Genomic DNA, 13,089 nt, shown 5'->3' on the forward strand with positions numbered 1-13,089 from the left:
GGCTCACTCACCCAAGACCTCGTGGATGGTGAGGGGTGGCGTCATGAATCAAACCGCCACCGCAGCGCCCTGCCAACGATGCTGTGCAGCCTCCCCTACAAAAAGCAATGGAAAGACACCTAGATTTAGCGTCAAAATGAGATTTAGGGCCCAGGTCATTGCTTGTAAGTGTTTAGAGCTTAGTCAAGACATACCACTTTCTGGGGTTTACTTTCTTCATCTGTAAAATGAGAAAGCTAACACCTACTTTCCAGGGTGTTATGAGGATTCAGTGGACACCTATGATTTGTGAAAGTGGTTTTTTTAGCTGCCAAAGGCCATCAAAAGAGAGGTGTTCGAGAGGTGGGGACGCTGTCCCTTGCTGCTGGGCCACAGTGGCCACCCACCTCTCAGAATCGCCATGAGAAGTCATTGGATGCCGGGTGTCAAAGTCAGTGCAAGCCCATGCAGCAGCATGAAAATATGAGTTTTTAACATTCTTAGGAGCTTTGCAAAGCTCAAGGACTAGATAAAATAGCTCCTATAAGCATAGTTTTTCTAAGGTAACTAGTGCAACCTTTCAGAGCTGCAGCTCAGAGAATATCTTCAGACTCTAGTTGGGGAAATGAAGACTCAGATAGGACACAATCTTTAATAGAATATACCCCATTAGATGTGCGAGGAACCCCAGAGAATACACGGAGTCAAACCTTAGTTTCGAAGATGAGTCAAGCGAGATCTAGACACACAGCTAATCTGTAGCGCAGTTAGGACCAGAACTCAGGTGGCCTGGGGCGCCTGGGTGGCACAGCGGTTAAGCGTCTGCCTTCGGCTCAGGGCATGATCCCGGCGTTGTGGGATCGAGCCCCACATCAGGCTCCTCTGCTATGAGCCTGCTTCTTCCTCTCCCACTCCCCCTGCTTGTGTTCCCTCTCTCGCTGGCTGTCTCTATCTCTGTCAAATAAATAAATAAAATCTTAAAAAAAAAAAAAAAAAGAACTCAGGTGGCCTGACTCTGAGCATGCTGTTCTCGGCTGCACTCATTGCTCTTTCAGATTCTTTCAAACTCACAAGAATGCTATTGACAACAAATTAGTGACAAAGTATTAGTTACTAAGCCCACAAGTACAGATCTAGGTGGGTTTACATTTACTGTGTGACCTTGGAAAAATTGCTTTATATCTGTGCCAATGAGTTATAATAATACCAACTTCATAGATTACAGTGAAGACAATACATGAAAAGTTCTTAGCACAGTGTAAGCGCTCAACGCTCGTCAGTTACTATGTAATCATACTCTATGTGCCATTAAACTCCGGAATATGATGCCCTGTGCCTCCCCTGTTTACAGTGACCCCTAAGCAGACGGGGAGCCTCCCAGGAGACAGCCTGGATGTAACTTGGGCAGAACCTCTTAGAGATCAGTCTGCTTATTTCCATCTTATCCAGTTTGAAGCAATCATAACACGAGGGGCTAAGGCTAGGTTTGCAAAGTGGGGAGGAAGTGACACACTCATTCTGAGCATTGGAGCCCAAGTCCCCATATCTTACCTACAAACGGGGATATTAATATCCATTCTTCTTCCCTTTGAGGTACTCAAAGCTGTCAGTTTCAATGAAAAGTGCATTATAAGCTATTCATTGCTACATAAAAGTAAGGCATGGAAAGCAAAGAGAAGAAATGGTAGTGGTTTTTCTCCCTGTGTTAATAAGCCACAGTCTCTCACTTGAGTGGCTTTTTACTTCCTTTCTTACACTCAGCACCTGGGGGATTTAGTTTCAGGAATAATGAGTTAGCATTCTATTAATTATGTCTGATCTAATGGCCATGAACCTAAGTGTTTGCTCACCTCCAGCAAGAAAAATGTAGTCCTTTCCTTAGAACATGAGATCCTTTCTAAACAAATTACGAAAGTCTTTTCAATAGCCTGCTTGTTCTTTTTACAGAGTTGCTAAGATTCTGGATTATCTTAAAGCCCTGCTAGCCAGCTACCTGCTTTGTGTATTGTCCCAATAATTTACCCTTTGATTTCATGTTTCTTTCAAAAGAGTCAAAGCACTAGGCAAATATGACTCATCAAACTGGTTTGATGATGTTAAATTTAGGTTTTTTTTCTTTTTTTCTTTTGTGCTCAGTCACATCTATTCTCAGGGCTTGACCTCCATGAGCTATGAGGACTCTAGGCAGAAGGGCCACGTTAGAGCTTCCAGCAGGCAATCCGAGGGCTCCTGAGCAACCTTTCTGGCTGACTACACCATTCAGGATTTTCTTTGCCATTGCCTCCTCCCATTTGCCATCACTACCTCAGGGTTGTCCTGGAGTAGGCGTCCATCTGCATCTCTGCCGGGAGTTTTAAGGCGTACGGGCCCTAACTGCAGGGCCTGAGTCTGCATGAGATAGATGTGGTGGTGTCTAACTAAATACAGTTTCCTTAGGTTCAACAGGCGGAAGCTGTGGTCAGTGTTAGCCTCAGCCTCCTCCCGAGCCTCCTCTACCAAGACCATGTTTTCCTCCCACCCATGGTCCTACGCTGGCTGATGTGGGACCATGAGTAAAGAGTGGTTGCCTGTAAAGTACTCTCGCTGTCACAGCCCATACTTCCCTACCCTCTCTTTCCTCCCACTCAACCTCCCACTTTACAAACCTGCAAATCTCAGTAACTTCCTCTGCTGGGAGCAGCGGGCCCAGCTAAGGGAGAAATTAGGTAGCAGAGAGGCTCCAACCTGGCCTTCTTCCAATGGTTTCAGCTGCAAAGGGGTAACAAAAACCCCAGATGGAAAGTGACCAACTATTATCACTCCACATGGATGGTAAATGGTCTCTGCTGATAATTCCTGCTTCCAATTAATGAAGTGAGAATTGAAGGGTCCAGGTGCTAAAGTGACAGACTGTCTGACTCCAACAGTAGGGCCACTTTCAGAAGAAACAGAAGTCGATGGATTCCCCCAGCACTGATCAATGTGTTAATATTTAATCTGTTAAAAATAAACATTTGCCATTCTTCAGGTGAAGTACACCTTGCTTAATCTTTTCCCCTTCCTATTTGTCAATATTTCATTAACGCAAACTTTTCTTAACTGAAAAGGTGTTCTTACTTATGGTTTGGTTCTCATAAAGGAGAGTACATTATGATAAAACTTACCTGAAATGAATATCATAAGCACAGCAGCATGACACCACTTTATGGGGCCACCACTGAGATCATGATCGGGGGGGGGGTGTGTGTGTGTAAATCTGAGCTTAACATGGTGTTATACCTCTTCCTTTTGTGGCTTTATTTGCTTCCAATTCAGCGGCTTCCTGAAATAACTACAGTAATTAAACAGAGAATTTCTAGGTCCTCTAGATTATATGAAGACAGATGCTAAAGGTTACTTTTCAGTGGGGAAAAGTTTTGCTGATTAATGTGTCTAGGTAACCGCACTGCCCTCAGCAGAGCCTGACGGAGTAAGACTCCACACTGTCCCCATCCCACACCCCTTTTAAAACCAGCAATATTGATAGGAGAGAGGCAGTAGAAAGCATAGGCTTCCAAAGGAAGACTCAGAGGTTCAAAACTGTCTCCACCACTTACCATCTGTATACTCGGGACAGACTATTTAACATCTCTCTTTCTTCGTCTGTAAACATTGGTGTTAGTAGTACTTTTCTGGATTATTTTGAGAATATGATTATATATATATATCATATATATATCATACATATATATGTATATACACACTACACGTAGATACACACATACATACATATATATACACACGATACATACACACACGTATAATAGCACTCAATAAATGTTGGAAATTGTTATTATTGCTAATATGTATTGAGTGCCAACTATGCACCAATACAATGCTAAGTATTTTACATGCTTAACTCATTTATTTCTTATAACCATCCTAAGGTTTAAGCAGTATTGCTAGGCTCTTTTTTTTTAAATTTTTTATTATATTATGTTAATCACCATACAGTACATCCCTGGTTTTTGATGTAAAGTTCGATGATTCATTAGTTGCGTATAACACCCAGTGCACCATGTAATACGTGCCCTCCTTACTACCCATCACCGGCCTATCCCATTCCCCCACCCCCTTCCCCTCTGAGGCCCCCAGTTTGTTTCTCAGAGTCCACAGTCTCTTTTGCAAAAGAAAGACAGTGGAGGTCAAGATGACTTGCCTTAGGTCACACAGTTAATAAGCCACAGAAGTGACACTGGAGCTCAGACCTTAGTAGAGCACCTTGCTAGGCTCTACTGACAGTCCACCCTGTAAGCTAGTGGAAGCATCCAGGCTCCCAGTTTCAAGTAGCCAGTCACTTTTTCTATACTGTTGAGCCATCAGAGTGTACATATGGACATATATACAACCAAACATGTAAAACACTTAGTTGTGACCACTTCCTACTTATTCAGTCATTCAAAAATATTCTTCACCAAAAGCCGGCTCAATACTACCATCTGTGCAAGTCCTGTAGAATCCAGAAATGACCAAGACAAGTCCCCACCCTCAGGAACACTTCAGTTTGAGACAAGAGACCGAGAGTGTTAAAAGTGGCTGCTTGCTACCCAGGCTATTCCCTCAGCTGGAAAGAAGGCTTCTGAGGGGTGGTATACTGGTGTCCAACAGGAGACCTACAGCCCTTGAGGTGGGGTGCTTCCTACTTCCACTGATCTTTCTCAACTGACAATTACCTCGTATGTCTGAAGTAATTCGCACCAATTCGCTATCTCAGTGCTAGGATTTCAGTTCCCTTCGTTTAGCCAGAACTCTTCCCAGAGGCAAGACTTCCTTCTCCCCATGGGAAGCCAACATTTCCCATAATTTCTTTGATATTCATGTATCTTTGAGGTGATACTTTGCTGATCAAGAGAAGCAGTTTTGCTTATGACTGGGTCTCTGTTCCAATTTAAATAGTAAATCCTAGTTGTTTTATCTCATTGAACGAGGGCTTAAGGATCCTAGGGCCTTACGTACTATATAAGGATCTTATGCCCTTGCATAAAAATGTCCGTAAGAAATTAAAATATTAAAAATAAAAGTAGTGGCATACCTTCACCTACTTTTGCATTCTGCAGTACTTATTGAACACCTAAAATGAGCCAGGCTCTTGGAACAAAAAGAATACAATGGGGACTGTGCAGTGGTGAAATGGTCCTTCTATTTAGACTTACAATCTGGTGAAGGAGACAGACAGACGGATGAATAAATTATAGATGCTGTCAATAGCAATCACTGTAGAGTAGGCTATAATCATATGACATCATAGGGAGGCAGGAGAGAGAGAAAGTGACTGTTCAAGACATAGAAATAACAGGTGCAAAGCCCCTGAGATGTGAGCATGCAAAGGACACCACAAAGACTAAAAGGAAAATGATATTGTATAGCTAAAACCTGGGATATGGCAAGAGATGAAGCTGGATATGTAAGTAGGACGTTTAACATGCTTCAGGCCTCAGTTTTCTCTTTTCAAAACAGGAAAAGTCTAACTGCGGATGTAAGATCCTTACTAACTTAAGTTGAGTAATACTGAACTTCACCCACAATCCCAAACAAGTGCCCTGAGGACCCTCGCCCCATTGTAGCTGTTTAGAGAGGCAGCTGTTTTGCATTAATGAATCTGCAGGAGTAATGCACTCTCATTCAGTGTTTTCTTTGTAAGGCTTTCTTTGCAAGTAGATTTTTTTGTCCAACAAGCCATATAACTTCCATATCAAGAAATGGATTCCAACTCCTTAGGAGAAAGACACCTTCCCTGAAAAAAGACCAAGGCAATTCCAAAGGGGGAAATTAGTCTTTCTTCAGCCTATGAGTAGTTCTGTAATATGTGGCCAATGCAAGCAGGAAGTGGAATAGTAGGAGTGCTGTCAGTAAGATTCCAGGGCAGGCCCACTCCACCCAATGCCATCTGTCCAGTAGGTGATTGATAATATGGCTCTGGACAAAGGAAAGCTGGGTCTGCACTAGACTTCAACATTCATTGCTGGGATTGTTCTCAACAGATGAGTAACATTTTTATCCTTTAACTCTTCAGCTACCTAAAAACACCATCATCATGATCATCTTCAAAATAATAATATTTAATGTTGAAAGAATTTTGTGGATTAGAAAATCTTTTACGCACGTAATCTTACTCAAGCCCTCCTGAGAACCCAGTGAACTAAGATTTCTTATTCTTTTCTTGCAATGGAAAAACTTGGGTTCAAAGCAAGTGACTCACCATGAGCCTCTAGTTGTCAATGATCCATTTAAACCAAGGAATCTTTGGATTCTTTCTGTTGCCAAACAAAACTATGAAGACTGTGTTCGTGTGGAGGTTCTTGCCAATAAGTCTCAAATAAAGATGAAAATTGAACAATTCTGGCTCTTCTTTTCCATTTGTTCCTCATATATTAAATGTGTTATTTAAATGATCTCAACTGCTTCTCAATAGCAGGAAGTCCATCTTAACCAGAATCTACCTTAATATTTCATCAACTCAGATGTAGCACTGAAAGATCATTTTACAAGTTATTTCATCTCCTGCATCCTCATCTTCCCTTCCAAAGATGGAAACTAACATATTAAAACACTAAAAACGCTGTGCTGAGTGCTTTTGCATAAATTACCTTGTTTTGTCCTGTAGAAAACAAGACCATAGGCCCAAAATGGAGTCACTTATGCTAAACCCCATGTTATCAGAGACTTGACTTAATTCAGGTTCAGCTTCTCCATAAATGAAATCTTAAACTGGTCAGGAATTGCCTCATCAACACTAGTTAGTCTGCCTGATAGACCCTTACTATCCCCTAAAGGAAAGTAACTCAGCAATCAGCCAACAAATCTGGCATATTCCTGCTCCATTTTGCCTATAAAAGTCTTTCATTTCAGAGCTACTTTCTGTCTGCTAGATTGGATACTGCACAATTCAAATCAAGTTTTGCTCAAATAAGGTCCGTATTTTTAGCATGTCTCGGTTTACTTTTTAACAGTTCTTAAAACAGGCTTATGAGGCAGGTACTGACTGCTGATCCTAATTTCTAGATAATGAAAACGTTAAAAGGCTTGCCCACGTTTCCGTAGCTAACGAAGAGGTGGAGACAGAATGCAACTAAGGCACTTCAGTGGCCAGGTGATGCCTGTGCTGTTAAAGTCCAAAGTCCCGTCCCACACACACTGCCCCAAGTGGCAGGGTTCCATGAAAAACAAAGGCAGCCTGTGTAATCAATGCCATCTCAAGGTTATGTGTGCAATTTCTGACTCAAGGTTGGGGGCATAGAACATGTTTTAGCTAGGATGACAATTTCATCATACGTCACAGAGATTTCGAGTAACAATGAAATTGCTTCTGAAGACATGCCCTCTTCATATTCAAAGAGAGGCCCACCACTGGGTGGAGAGATGAATTGAACTACTTTACCAGTGAGAAAGATGGAGTGGCAAGTAATCTCCTAGAGTGTCTCAACTGGCGGGCCTGGTGATCAAGGCCTTAGATCTGCAAGATTTGGGAGCGTAATCAGTCAGTACAGAAAAAGAAAGCTAAGAGGCCTATATAGGGATCGAATATGCAAATCTGTGATTGTGAATATGGACCATTAATTAGTCAAGCAAACTTGCCAAAACTGCATTGACAGTTATTCATGTGCACAAGAGAAAACAGTTACCCAGCAACTCATACTGGAGAAGGAAGCGCTGTTCATTTGCACACTCTATTGTATTGTTTGCCAAATAGCGTATCAAATTGCCCCTGCATTCAAAGCTGGTCCCCACTTAGCGCTGGCAGTACAGGAGTGAGCTCTGGAAGGAGACTGCCTCGACACTCCTGCTCTTGGCCCCTCTCTGGGCACCCACTACCGGGGTGGCTGCCAACAGCACTTTGGATCCTGTGGGACTCTGAAAAGGAGAGAGAAAGGACAAGAGTTTTGACAGGGTCTTAAAGAAACTATTATCCTGTTGGCTAGATTTTCATTTCGGTTAAATGTTAGCCCCAGTTTTAGATGATCTTCTTAATGTGCTCTTTTCAAAGACTGAAAGTTAAAAATAAAACCTTAAAAAGAATCCCACCATCATTTACACAAATAATTATTTCAATTTGGCTATTGTTTTCCTCCACCAAAGGGTACAAAGCAATTACTCAGAGGGATAATTATGGAGACTGAAGGGGCTGTGGACCTGAGACACCTCCAAATTCGTTCTTTAAGCAATCTGCTCATAATTACCAAGCTCAAATAATGAGCATGACAGGCCCAGTGTCATGTTGAAGATAAATGCCGAGAACATCAACAACATAATGAGGTAAAACCTGATTTGTATTCATGTAATTGTTTTTTAAAGATACTACAAGGCATTCACCAGTTTGTTTAGAGAGAGATAAGAAGAGACACATCCATTGGAAACAGGGAACAGAGCTCTGATGTGATAAAAAGCATGGTTCTTGATGCAAAGTTTGGGATCTGAGTTGGAGTCCCAACGGCTGACATTACCTTGCTCAAGTCACTAGCCTGCTCTGAGTCTCGGAGTTCCCACCTGCCAAATCCTAATGTAAATGAGGCTGTTTAGGATGAAATAAGGTAACAACAGGAGAGACACATAGGAAGCCTCCATCACCATCTTTTTTTTTTATTATGTTATGTTAGTCACCATACAGTACATCCTCAGTTTTTGATGTAGTGTTCCATGGTTCATTGTTTGCATATAACACCTAGTGCTCCATGCAATATGTGCCCTCCTTAATACCCTTCAACAGGCTAACCCATCCCCCACCTCTTTCCCCTCCAAAACCCTCAGTTTCCATCACCATCTTTTGGTTTTTGTTTGTTTGTTTTTATTTTTTAATAATATTTTTTATTATATTATGTTAGTCACCATACAGTACATCCCTGGTTTCTGATGTAAAGTTCCATGATTCATTACTTGCGTATAACACCCAGTGCACCATGCAATACGTGCCCTCCTTACTACCCATCACCAGCTTATCCCATTCCCCCACCCCCCTCCCCTCTGAAGCCCTCAGTTTGTTTCCCAGAGTCCATAGTCACCATCTTTTGAACTGAATATTTAGGTGGCTGGTCACGGAGATGAAATCCAGGCAACTGAGTCATAGAGTTACAGGGTCACATGCAGAAAATAGCCACTCCTTAATTAGGTACAACTTGATGTCCCATGATTATAGGCATCACAAGGCATTTATTTGTTTAAGTAAGAGAAATAAGAAATATATTGCAGTCGTTACAAGATACGGATAAATGTTCTGGCAAGTCCAAATTCTAGACTATACAAGGAAAACCTACAAGAATGTCAGGATGGTTTCACTGAATTATCACAGAAAACCAACACAACTTGTAGAAATGTAGCAACAATGTCAAGAATGGCTTCAGGACACAAATACTACCATGAAACTGTGTCTTAGTCCAATACTAAAATGCAGTTATGCTTCGCTTTCTGTGCTTGAAATAAAATGTGTGATGTAAATCTCTGCACAACAATTGATATTTTGTCTTCCTGGAGAGCTTCCTCCCAAAGCAACACTATGATAAGTCTTTTTATGCAAGTGATCATCCTTATTTTATCTTCTGTGTAAATATAGATCTTCTAGTATTTCATCTGTCCCTGACTACTCCCTGCCACCCCCTTGTTACTCAGGAGTCCTGAGAACGGAAGAGGACCTCCACTTGAGCCAGGTCCCACGTAAGCAGCCTTAGGAAGAGAGGTGGGCGGTCAGACTCAGATGGACATAGGTTTAAGTCCGAGGTCTGACAGGCACCAGCTGTATAAGCTTGGACAACTTCTTAGTTAATAGACATTGCAGCTTTTTCATCTGTGAAACGGGGATAGTAATAGTTTAGACCTAACAGTTTATAACTTAGATGAGAGAATGCCTATAAAGCACTGAGAACGATAAACATCAGTAAACGTTAGCTATTGCCACTATCCTCATCGTGGCCAACACAGAGACCAAGAAGGAGCTGTTTACATTTAAGCCCAGGACACGAAACCCTCCTATTTAGCTCTTTTCTCAGCATCCAATGTTTACAGTCCATACCAAACTCATTGGGGTGTCTGCAGCCTCCAGACTCAGCAACATAACACTATTTACTTAGAGAGAAATGAGAAAAGGAAAAAACATAAACACCTGTGTGCCTTTTTCTTCCCTTATGATTTCTGGAAGAGTTCATAAAAGGGTAATCAGAGAATAAAAAATACATGTTGATTGATACATTCTTTTCTCTGTCCTTGAATCTCACTGCTCCTGATTTCTACAAATCCCAAACTTGAGAAGCTACAAGTCTGCTGTAGAATATTCATCCCATAGAGATTTCATGGGTATCAGGTAGAAGCAGAAAGCAAGGGAATTAATTAATTAGCCTAGTGAGGCACCAATCAAATAATGTCATTAACTTCTTACCTAATAGGCTGGGACTCAACACAAGCTATTATTGGACATTAATATGTGTAATGGTATTTGAATTTCACAAATGCGATCTTTTCTATTAAGAAGTCAGGCTTGGTCAAGACCATGGATACTAATGACATTCAGTGAAAATGGCCATGAAAAAATATTGACAGAACCTCTCATAAAATATGAAACCAACACAGAGAAGCTTTAAAAGAGCTAAAATAATACCTGATTCCAGACAGAGCTGGCACGAGAGATTCTCTCTGCTCTTCCCAGCTTCTACCAAGCTTATAGCCTACCAGACCCCACTGAGGATAGGATGAGAAAGGGAATATTTGAAGGGCTCACAAATGTTTTAGTTAGTTAACTCTGTTGACAGCGGGGAGACTGTTGCCTTGGCCTATGGGCTTTCTGGACTATGTGCTGCTCTCAATTTGGACTTAGAAATCTACTCTGAGTCTCAGGAACCGTCTGTGGTGACCAGGGAAGAATGGTGAAGAGAGAAGGAAGGGAAATCTGGAACCTCAAAGGAGAGAAAGACACTTCTGGGGGAGGTGTCCTCCTATGGTCCCAGTACCAGGCAGGACAGAGGCAAAGGAGTCCAGGATATTACTCATTCTTTTCATCACATAAGGAACTTCTATCGGCTCTGTGTAAAAACTATTCTAGGAACTGGACAAGCAAAGATGAATACGGCCTGGTCCCTTAACCTTAAGGTAGGAGAAACCAATACACACAGACACGTGCACACACACACACACACACACACACACACACACCCCACACACTTTTATACAATGGGATTCCACATGACAAGAGCTAAACAAGAGATATGAACCATGTCTGTGTAGATTCCAGTGAGTAGAATGCCTTAAGGATTGGGGATCGTCAGGGAGAGGGTATCAAAAACGATCATGTGCTCAGTGAGCAACTCAAGGAGGAAGGAAGTGTTTGCAAAAAGCCAAGAGGAAGGTGAACGTTTGGGAAGAAGAAGCTACTCAGGGTGGAAGCATCAGCATGAGCAAAGGGCCTGAGACATGAGAGAAGCCGAGGGTGGTTAGTACTGCTGTGGAATGAGGTGGGAAGTCTACAGTGAGGGGAGATGCTGGGCGATTGTCTGCAGGGCCAGGGACCAAACCCTGAGGAGCTGAGTACACTCTCTCAAGTGTCTGTGCTCAGGACAGAATTTCTCTCCAAGAATGGGCAGCGTGCATTTAGCCAAAATGTTCCATGTGCTAGGATATCGTGCAGGAACATGAGAATGTGGATGGGCAGACAGGGAGGAATGCCCAGCAATTACTTCAGTAAAGTAACATTTATCCTCAGTTACAAACAAATGAGAATTTGTGGCATTTGTTCTTCTCTGCCTGACATTAGTTGATTTGGGTTGTAAGTCTTACTACTATCTTAAATGAATACCGTACCCTCTAATTTTCTAAAATTGCAAAGTAAGAGTTTAAGAAAGACAGATAAAAACAGGGATTTAGTCCTTTTTGTTTTTTCTGAGTTTAACCTTAAGGGTGAAAAAAAAATCCTCCTTCGCATCTCCACACCCGCACAAAACACTGGGTTTGTGTGTTACCAGAGCTGTGCTATGTGTTGTTACTGTGGGTTGCAACACTACACAAAAACCTGTGAGGAATGTTACACGGAGGAGTTATGTTTCAGACTTGGCTCTTTGAGATCCCGGATAAAAGCAACTCATAGTTCCAAGCAGGATCTCCAGTTACTGGGAATGAGCAAACATTGTGGGGGGAGGGGGTGGAGGAAGCAGGTATGGTGGGTGCCAATCTTCTTCCAATTCCAAGATCATGGGATTTCCCATCTCCTCCTTTTCCTCTTCCTCCTTCCTTCCTTCCTTCTCTTACTTCTCTTCCATTATCTCAAGTCCCGGCCCCATCACATGGTTAAAGGAGCAGCCACAAAATAGGGACAAATTCTCATGGAATTAGTTTGGGGGGAAAATTATATTCTATTCATTCCAGAGAAATTTTCTCAAGGACTCAGAAAGATCTGACAAGTACTGTCTCTTCCCATGGCAAATAGGTGGGAGAGTGTGGCAGTTCAATGTCTAAGACGTAGTAAGCACCTGCTGCAAGTCTGTAAGCGCTGTTCGTTGTGAAATGTCTTTATCTCTACAACCATGAACTACTTTTGAGACTATTTTGTGGATCAGAAAAACTGAGACACCGAAAAGCAAGAGGTTTTCCCAAGTCCCACAGCTAGTAAGTGGTGGAACCAAGATTTACATTTTGGCAGTCTGTCATTAGAACCCAGAAACTTACCACTATATCATAAAGCCTCCCAGCAGAAATACTTGCATGAAATCTCCCAGATGTAGAAAATAAATCAAATTTTACCAAAACCTTTTCTTACTAAGTTTGTACATTTTAATTCAGGTGTACAATATAGTGATCAATAATTCTATACATTACTCAGTGCTTCTCATCAAGAAATGTACTCTTAATCCCCTTCACCTATTTCACCCATCCCCCTCCCACCTCCCCTTTGGTAACCTCTGTTTGTTCTCCATAGTCAAGAGTCTGTGTTTTGTTTTGTCTCTTTCTTTTCTCCCCCTCTGTTCACTTGTTTCTTAAATTCCACATATGAGTGAAATCATATGGTATTTGTCTTTCTCTGACTGGCTTATTTTGCTTAGTATTATATTCCCTAGCTCTGTCTACATTGTTGCAAATGGCAAGATTTCATTTTCTTTTATGGCTGAATAATATTCCGCT

Source organism: Ursus maritimus, unplaced genomic scaffold (genome assembly GCF_017311325.1).
Source record: "Ursus maritimus isolate PB19 unplaced genomic scaffold, ASM1731132v1 scaffold_2, whole genome shotgun sequence".
Classification (NCBI taxonomy): domain Eukaryota; kingdom Metazoa; phylum Chordata; class Mammalia; order Carnivora; family Ursidae; genus Ursus; species Ursus maritimus.